At 42.6% G+C, this 10157-nt stretch overlaps 1 pseudogene; it reads right to left on the bottom strand.

Moving 5' to 3' along the window:
- LOC139547849 (zinc finger protein neuro-d4-like) overlaps positions 1 to 4777 on the bottom strand; it is a 62004-nt pseudogene extending 57227 nt beyond the window's left edge.
- Positions 4778 to 10157: the final 5380 nt, after the last annotated feature.

A 10157-nucleotide genomic window follows, 5' to 3' on the forward strand; every position in this document is an offset into this window, starting at 1 on the left:
TCAGAGGAAATAGTGTTCTGTAGAATGGGACTACTGCAGAATGTACAGAATTGTGTGTGGTGTGTGGTGTGGTGTGGTGTGGTGTGGTGTGGTGTGGTGTGTGGTGTGTGTGTGTGTGTGTGTGTGTGTGTGTGTGTGTGTGTGTGTGTGTGTGTGTGTGTGTGTGTGTGTGTGTGTGTGTGTGTGTGTGTGTGTGTGTGTGTGTGTGTGTGTGTGTGTGTCAGAGAATAAGAGTGTAGTAATGACCAGAGACTGGGATTAGAGGAATGTTTCGGGAGAGGACAAGCAGGAATACTTTGAGGTTATTTATTTATTTTATATTTTTTATATTTTACAAGGGGTGGATCAGCTTAATATTGCGGAAAGAATGTTGCTTCCAATGTAATTGTCTGCATCATTTCCAATCCCCCATATTTTGGGGGTAAATATATATATCCATACACGCATGCATACATATACACATATATACATACACATACCTATATAGACATACATACTTTTTTAAAGAATATACCTTTATTATTATTCCCCGCAAACCCTACCACCGATCCCCCAATTGGAGTAAACTGATAAACACTTCTGCTTTTACCTTCAATTTATACATCTTATACACATTTTACAGACACAGTCTACTTTACAATAGTTCTCTCTTGTTTGTTCTTAGTCCTTCCTCTATCTCTTACTTTGAGATTATTATAGGACTGAGTAGAACTGAGTAGGACTGTTAAGGATGCCAGTAGAAGTAGATTGTTATGCCATGTGGATGTCACAGGATGTTGCTGGTACCTTAATTGCGGAGGATGGGCTTGTGGTAATGACTGGAGCGGAGTCTTTGGAATGGAATCAAATACATTAAACACATGGTTTCCATGCGCTTGATGCCATTCCATTTGCCCTGTTCCGGCCATTATTATGAGCCGTCCTCCCCTCAGCAGCCTCCACTGGTGGATGTCCACAACACTCGCTTTACCACTGATTAAAATGTCTACAAACCGTTGTGACATTATTTCTTCCAAAGGATTTTCTTTCCCCGTGATTTATAATGAATGCGAGTTGGGACCTTCTCTCTGTGCCATGCAAATGTGCAATGCAATTCAAGCATGTTTATTGCTGCAGCCTATTCTGTGCAGTCAGTTGCATTGCATGCACTGCACCAAGCACATCTTCTGTCAGTGGACACCTTGCATCGCCCTGTTCGTTCCATCCCTACCTGTCACTGTCACAGTCACAGGCAATAACAATAAAGCAAAGGTACCATGTTTATAACCCCAAAGCATTTTTTTGCACACAAAACAAAAACTGCCAATAGGCATCCATCCAAATACATGCATGTTTGGAATTACGTCCTCGCTCTCCTCTCTTCTTCATTCAACCCTTTCATTACCCTCATTATTACACGTCTGTCTTCCTTTCAGTCAGTCTGAATCTGACTATTTTAGGGGCTCTTCTGAATGTTCCCAGTCACACAGCTAGATCCATGTCCCAACCGTTCCCCACAGTCGTATGCCCTATGCCCTATGCCCTATGCCCTATCCAATGGCCCTACTACTCCAGCACCAGTCAAACTATGTTGGACAACATGGCTGATGAATCATAGCCCCCTCATTGCTGTGCATGCATACTGGAACTACTTCCTGTGTCTTTCTTGCACATCCAATGGAGGTTTCCTAAGTGAAATATTCTAATAGCCTCCTTGGCCACTACTGTAAAGGGCTGTTGTAGTTCCTATTCTCCCTGTCCTGAACTACAACTTGACTACAGCTGGTGACCATATTGGATCCCAAAGCACAGGGAAGTGACTGACAGTCGGTTAGGTAGCAATGGAGAAATAGGTCATCGAGCTAAAAATACGTATCTGTGTCTCTCTCTAGTCTTCCCATGAAGACAAAGAGAAGAAAGTCTATGTGGAAAAAAGGGGGACTGATGGCAATAAACCAGAAAAGAAATTCCCTAACAAAAAGAGAGGGAGAGAGAGAGAGAGCGAGAGAGAGAGGATGCTCAGGCTCCAGTGAACTCAGCAGGCCTGGCTGTTCCTTTAAACAGTGCCTGAGCACAGAATTATGTGTAATTCATTTCCCTCAGATCAGTCAGGCACGGCAAAATAACTATCACAACAGTCAGTCAGCATATGGCTCCTTCTCCAAGTAGACTGACAGAATGAAAGGATGGGGGGGAGAAGGAGAAAGGGAGACAATGGAGGAAGAGAGAACGAGTTAAAAACAAAGAGACATGATGTGGGCAAGAGGTAGGGGTAGGTTTGAGGATGGATGGAAAGAGAATGAACGGAGAGAGGGACCCCTAAAGAACTCAGAATTGAGTTGTGAGTCAGGGATGGCAATATGAGGGAAGCAAGTGGTGGGTGACAGAGAGAGAGAGAGAAGAAGAGTAGCAGAGAGATTAAAGGAGGACTATTGGAGAGGTTAGAGGAATGTCCAGTAGATTGATGGTTCCCTGGGGATGTGCTTACACACACTGAACTCTTTCAACCTTTGAGATGCATTGGACAACATTTGAGTAGTGAGCTCCGAATACTCTAAATCAGTGTTGTCCTCAATAACTAGTGCATTCAGTAGGCTAGATACCATTATATAAGCAGAGGAAGCAGTGGTAGAGGGTATTAACTAGACCCTTACTGAGAAAAATTCAAGTCAGAATTAATCAGTTCCTAGTCCATTGATGGCTCCTATCCCATGCCATTCCCTTTGCTCCCTGCATTCGTATTTTTCATGCAAATAAGTCAAACGAATCCCCTTGACATGGCCTTGCAAAGGCCTCTGGGAGTGTCTATGTCCCCACTTGTTCCCAGTAATTGAGCAGCCAGAGACCAGCAGAAAGGAACTCAGCCGCGCGCGCATCACTGGGAGCGCAGATATGCGCGGGGTTGCTAAAACACTGCCATGACATGGAAATCACAACTAATAACTGATAAATGACTAAATGGGTGGTAGGATACTGTTGGTTCGCCTAAACAGTGTGTGACTGTGTTAATTCTATCTGCTTTCAGAACAAGATGCAACTAGTCATCTTAAAATGTATTTAAAAACCGCAACACAAAAACAACAAATCCATATAAAAATGTTCTAGTTACTCTCCTATAACAATGGGGCAGCCTAAACGGAGAATATTATAATGAGAAAATGAGCGGCATAGCTCATGCCTCCAGCACCACCTTTCACCTCAGGTCCCTGTGCTGTTCACGATCAGTATCCGTAGGCAATAGGCTGATTTAATACATTTTCAGAGGTGCAGTTTTGCCTTACTAAAACTCACACACGATTTACCATTTTATTTATGCATATATGAATAACCCAACATTTTAGACTAGTTGGCCATATCCTATGGCAACAAATAGCCTAACTTGTGTTAGTTTCCCCAATAATTAGAATGCCATCACTGTCGCGCATCGACGTAATCAAATAAATGATGTTGTTGACAAAAACATGAATTAAAGCAGTTCACTGTTGCTTGTAACAGGCTATTCGTATACTTAAGGTAATGTGTTGTCATGAATTATATGAAATGTCGCCTGTCTGGATTCCAGATAGCGCTGACAGCACAGCATCGACTGCATCTCAACTACATTCCCGCTCAGGTACCATCCGATGTGTTCCGCGCTACAGTAGGCTACCACGTTCTTTGTTAGACAGGCTGCAGATGCCTAAATTTAACCAAACAACACTCCAAAAAGACATATTCGAGAGTCGATTTATTATGTTTTCAATTATTTCTAATCGAAAAGGTGTCAACTGCATCTTACCAAAGGAACAGACGCACAGCCACCTTTTGGACACGAGCCCAGGCTGCATTCCGCACGTTGAAATGTTATTGTGTAAATTCTGCACAAAGGAATCGAATGGAAACTTGATGGAATGTTCACCGTTCAACGCGACTGGTAGAGATGACACTAGTCTAATAAAAGCAACCACCCCCGGCACATAAGTTAACCATTTTATATGATGCAAGCTTACACAATATTGTATCAGGTGTTTGCAGATAGGAACGCGTGTCTTGTCGGAGCGAAGATGCGCTGCCTGTAAACACTGCTGCCATTATAATCGCAAGCACGTAGGCTATTTTGCCAAGAGGTCTGTCTCCAAGAAAATGATGTCCAAAGGGTATTGGGTTTCAGCCGACATAGGCTACCACCAGCTTGGTTTTATCTACCTGTTTACAGCCTAACGCAATAATGTGAACAGGTATCAAGCACAACCTTTTCAAAAAACCACTGTCACTCGCTATTATTCGCTATTGTAAGCGCTACCTGACCAGCCATGCAAGTTGGCTGCGATCTTTCTTGTCTATTGACTAGGGACACCGGGTCATAAATTGTACCTCAACATTCCACCATAGCGTCCTCATGTAATTACTGGCTCAGTGAAATTGTTTCTAGGCATGCATAGGCAGCTCTACATTTTGGAACATAACCCGGCATTGTAAAAAAAATTAAGCTGTTTCAAATATACCTTTCCATCGCTATTACACTACATATAAATATTTGTAGCTTGCTATATAATAGCGATGTAGCCTTTGGGCTGGATACTTCTTTACGATGCATAAAATTGTCAACGATTACCTAGGCTACATGGACTGACAGCATCCACAAATGTATCCCTACAAATGTAAAATATAAAATGTATGTACTTACGATTTCAGGGGGTTCTGTACCACTGTGGCCATTTTGATATAGTATGATAGATACAATGTAACACTGCAGATCCCGGTATTGCACATGTAATATACCAGCAATTTCAATTTCATTCATTCTCTGGGGCTGCGGCTGGAGCTGCCAGCCAATAGGAGCGGGAACGCTCAGTGACAGGTCTGGGGAAATGTAGTTTTTGCACATGTCACTATGTAACATGCTGAGAGTCAATAGACTACAACTACCAGTATGTATCGCGGTCAACTGTATAACGGTCCCGCCTTGAACTTCTATGGGTAAGCCAAAACGTCTACTGTAATGTCAAGGTTGGTGTGCTACTGGACTGTCAGTCTGTAGCTGCCATTCTAATTGATGCATTGTTTCCTTGTCTTGCAGATATAGAAATACATTTTAAGGGCGAGGCTGTATGCGCACCATCTCTCAGAGAGGATGCTAAAATGAGTTCTGTTCAGTTTCAACGTAACAATAGCAACTTTTTGAAACAATGTTTCAAATATAGGATGCTAAATTGTACATTTATGTTTCACCAACATCAGAATTGCATCCTGTCTTGGACAGTGCCCAGGTTGGAATGTAAGGTGAATTACATATTTGTGTATTCACTTTTTTTGGGTCATATTTATGTCATAAATTAATTGTGCAAGATTCTACTACATAGAGTTTACTGTTCGTGCTGGGCTCATTTCAAACAATAACATCAGTGATAATCTTCATACCCCAAATGTTCCAAGAATTTGAATCCAATATCATTTTGAGATTTACTTTTGGACGACTTTCGAATACACTAAAGGGTCCTTTACTTAATCCTGTTATATTGAATTTAGCAAGAGAGAGAAAGGGGGAGGGTGTTCTGGAAGAGGGATAACTAAGATGTGTTGATAGGCCAATTGATAATGATATAATCTATTCTAGGTGAGCCGATGCTGAAGAGGTTTAATAATTGATCGTTTTGGGGGACAGTGGAGTAGGGAAGATAATTGATTATTTTAGGAGTTGCCTCATCTGTTGAACCAAGACAGTGGGCACAGCAGTGATGGAATTTCTCTCCATTTCAGTTTAGCAGCAGTGGCGCCACTGAAGCTACTCTGTGATGTGATATTTATACAGTTGAAGTCAGAAGTTTACATACACTTAGGTCGGAGTCATTAAAACTTGTTTTTCAACCACTACACAAATTTCTTGTTAACAAACTATAGTTTTGGCATGTCGGTTAGGACATCCACTTTGTGCATGACACAAGTGATTTAACCAACAATTGTTTACAGACAGATTATTTCACTTATAATTCACTGTATCACAATTCCAGTGGGTCAGAAGTTTACAAACACTAAGTTAACTGTGCCTTTAAACAGCTTGGAAAATTCCAGAAAATTATGTCATGGCTTTAGAAGCTCCTGATAGGCTAATTGACATGGTTTGAGTCAATTGGAGGTGTACCTGTGGATGCATTTCAAGGCCAACCTTCAAACTCAGTGCCTCTTTGCCTGACATCATGGGAAAATCAAAAGAAATCACCCAAGACCTCCACAGGTCTGGTTCATTCTTGGGAGCAATTTCCAAACGCCTGAAGGTACCACGTTCATCTGTACAAACAATAGTACGCAAGTATAAACACCATGGGACCATGCAGCCATCATACCGCTCAGGAAGGAGACGCGTTCTGTCTCCTAGAGATGAATGTACTTTGGTGCGAAAAGTGCAAATCAATTCACAAGGACCCTGTGAAGATGCTGGAGGAAACAGGTACAAAAGTATCTATATCCACAGTAAAATGAGTCCTATATCGACATAATCTGAAAGGCCGCTCAGCAAGGAAGAAGCCAGTGCTCCAAAACCGCCGTTAAAAAAGCCAGACTACGGTTTGCAACTGCACATGGGGACAAAGATCGTACTTTTTGGAGAATGTACTCTGGTCTGATGAAACAAAAATAGAACGGTTTGGCCATATTGGCCATCGTTATGTTTGGAGGAAAAGGGGTGACCCCAAACATACTTCCAAAGTTGTGGCAAAATGGCTTAAGGACAACAAAGTCAAGGTATTGGAGTGGCCATCACAAAGCCCTGACCTCAATCCTATAGAAAATTTGTGGGCAGAACTGAAAAAGCGTGTAAGAAGGCCTACAAACCTGACTCAGTTACACCAGCTCTGTCAGGAGGAATGGAATGGGCCAAAATTCACCCAACTTATTGTGGGAAGCTTGTGGAAGGCTACCCGAAACGTTTGACCCAAGTTAAACAATTTAAAGGGAATGCTACCAAATACTAATTGAGTGTATGTAAACTTCTGACCCACTGGGAATGTGATGAAAGAAATAAAAGCTGAAATAAATAATTCTCAATTTTTCTGACATTTCACATTCTTAAAATAAAGTGGTGACCCTAACTGACCTAAGACAGGGATTATTTTCTCTGATTAAATGTCAGGAATTGTGAAAAACTGAGTTTAAATGTACTTGACTAAGGTGTATGTAAACTTCCGACTTCAACTGTACATCTCTGTTAACAAATATCTAATGAACATTAGCAAGTTCAGTCTATGGAAGGACTATTCCAAAAAAATATACCCAGGCACAAAATGTTCTGAATTTACTGTGGAGTGCATGTCATACCAAGCAAAAGAGCATTAACTGCACATTTGGTAAAAAATGTGTTACTGACATTTTTGATACATTCAATACATGCTTTATCATGTGGAAAAATATATTGCCTCCATTGTGTTGTGTTATGGAGAAAATGGGGGGTCATTTTTGCAGTAACTGCAAAAACAATTACAGTGAAACCAAGGAAAAAGGCTGTAACTGCAATCACTAACATCAGTCACAGCTTTTTACCTTGGTTTCACCAAGCTTTGGGCTGCAGTGTCTACGGTTTACCTTGGTTTCACCAAGCTTTGGGCTGCAGTGTCTACGGTTTACCTTGGTTTCACCAAGCTTTGGGCTGCAGTGTCTACGGTTTACCTTGGTTTCACCAAGCTTTGGGCTGCAGTGTCTACGGTTTACCTTGGTTTCACCAAGCTTTGGGCTGCAGTGTCTACGGTTTACCTTGGTTTCACCAAGCTTTGGGCTGCAGTGTCTACGGTTTACCTTGGTTTCACCAAGCTTTGGGCTGCAGTGTCTACGGTTTACCTTGGTTTCACCAAGCTTTGGGCTGCAGTGTCTACGGTTTACCTTGGTTTTATTGATTGTTCTTTGCTGATACAAGTATCAAACTACACTACATGACCAAAAATATGTGGATACCTGCTCGTCGAACATCTCATTCTAAAATCATGGGCATTAATATGGAGTTGGGCCCCCCTTCCACTAGATGTTGGAATATTGCTGCAGGGACTTGCTTCCATTCAGGCACAAGATCATTATTGAGGTCAGGCACTGATGTTGGGCGATTAGGCCTGGCTTGCAGTCAGCGTTCCAATTCATCCCAAAGGTGTTCGATGGGGTTGATGTCACGTTTCTGTGCAGGCCAGTCAAGTTCTTCCACACTGATTTAGACAAACCATTTCTGTATGGAACTCGCTTTGTGCACAGGGGCATTGGAATGCTGAAACACGAAAGGGCCTTCCCCAAACTGTTACAGTTCCCTTCACTGGAACTAAGGGGCCTAGGCAGAACCATGAAATACCATTATTCCTCTTCCACCAAACTTTACAGTTGGTACTATGCATTCGGGCAGGTAGCGTTCTCCTGGCATCTGCTTAACTCAGATCCGTCCATCGGACTGCCAGAGGGTGAAGCGTGATTCATCACTCCAGAGAACATGTTTTCACTGCTCCAGTGTCCAATGGCGGTGAGCTTTACACCACTCCAACCGTCGCTTGGCTTTGCGCATGTTGATGTTAGGCTTGTGTGCGGCTGCTTGTGTGCGGCCATGGAAACCCATTTGATGAAGCTCCCGACGAACAGTTCTTGTGCTGACGTTGCTTCCAGAGGCATTTTGGAACTCGGTAGTGAGTGTTGCAACCGAAGACAGGCGATTTGTACGGGCTTCAGCATTCGGCGGTCAAGTTCTTTTAGCTTGTGTGGCCTACCACTTCGCAGACCCGTTGTTGCTCCTAAACGTTTCCACTTCACAATAACAGCACTTACAGTTGCCCGGGTGCAGCTCTAGCAGGTCAGAAATTTGACGGACTGACTTGTTGGAAAGGTGGCATCCTATGACAGGGCCATGTTGAAAGTCACTGTGCTCTTCAGTAAGGCCATTCTACTGCCAATGTTTGTCTGTGGAGATTGCATGGCTGCGTGCTCAACTTGTGTTCAACTTAACTTCTGAACACCTCCAAATCAAAGGTCATGTGGTTTGGTAAGAAGAATGCCCCTCTCCCCACAGGTGTGATTACTACCTCTGAGGGTTTAGAGCTTGAGGTAGTCACCTCATACAAGTACTTGGGAGTATGGCTAGACAGTACACTGTCCTTCTCTCAGCACATATCAAAACTGCAGGCTAAAGTTTAAATCTAGACTTGGTTTCCTCTATCGTAATCACTCCTCTTTCACCCAAGCTGCCAAACTAACCCTGATTCAGATGACCATCCTACCCATGCTAGATTACGGAGACATAATTTATAGATCGGCAGGTAAGGGTGCTCTCGAACGGCTAGATGTTCTTTATCATTCGGCCATCAGATTTTCCACCAATGCTCCTTATAGGACATTTCACTGCACTCTAAACTCCTGTAAACTGGGTATCTCTGTATACCCGTCGCAAGACCCACTGGTTGATGCTTATTTATAAAACCCTCTTAGGCCTCACTCCCCCCTATCTGAGATATCTACTGCAGCCCTCATCCTCCACATACAACACCCGTTCTGCCAGTCACATTCTGTTAAATGTCCCCAAAGCACACACATCCCTGGGTCGCTCGTCTTTTCAGTTCGCTACAGCTAGCGACTGGAACGAGCTGCAACAAACACTCACACTGGACAGTTTTATCTCAATCTCTTCATTCAAAGACTCAATCATGGACACTCTTACTGACAGTTGTGGCTGCTTTGCATGATGCATTGTTGTCTCTACCTTCTTGTCCTTTGTGCTGTTGTCTGTGCCCAATAATGTTTGTACCATGTTTTGTGCTGCTACCATGTTCTGCTGCTGCCATGTTGTGTTGCTACCATGTTGTTGTCATGTTGTGTTGCTGCCACTCTGTTGTCGTCTTTGGTCTCTCTTTATGTATTGTTGTGTTGTCTCTCTTGTCGTAATATGTGTTTTGTTCTATAATTTTATTTTATTTATTAGTATTTTTAATCCCAGCCCCTGTCCCCGTAGGAGTCCTTTTGCATTTTGGTAGGCCATCGTTGTAAATAAGAATTTGTTCTTAACTGACTTGGCTAGTTCAATAAAGGTTAAATAAAACAAATATATATATATATATATATAAAAATGTATACCCCTGTCAGCAACGGGTCTGGCTGAAATTGCCAGGGGGGTGTCCACATACTTTTGTATGGAAACATATTCCAGTCGGTGTACCAAGCAACAAGGCAGCAACTGCCATTTT

The sequence above is a fragment of the Salvelinus alpinus genome, chromosome 21 (assembly GCF_045679555.1).
Source record: "Salvelinus alpinus chromosome 21, SLU_Salpinus.1, whole genome shotgun sequence".
NCBI lineage: Eukaryota > Metazoa > Chordata > Actinopteri > Salmoniformes > Salmonidae > Salvelinus > Salvelinus alpinus.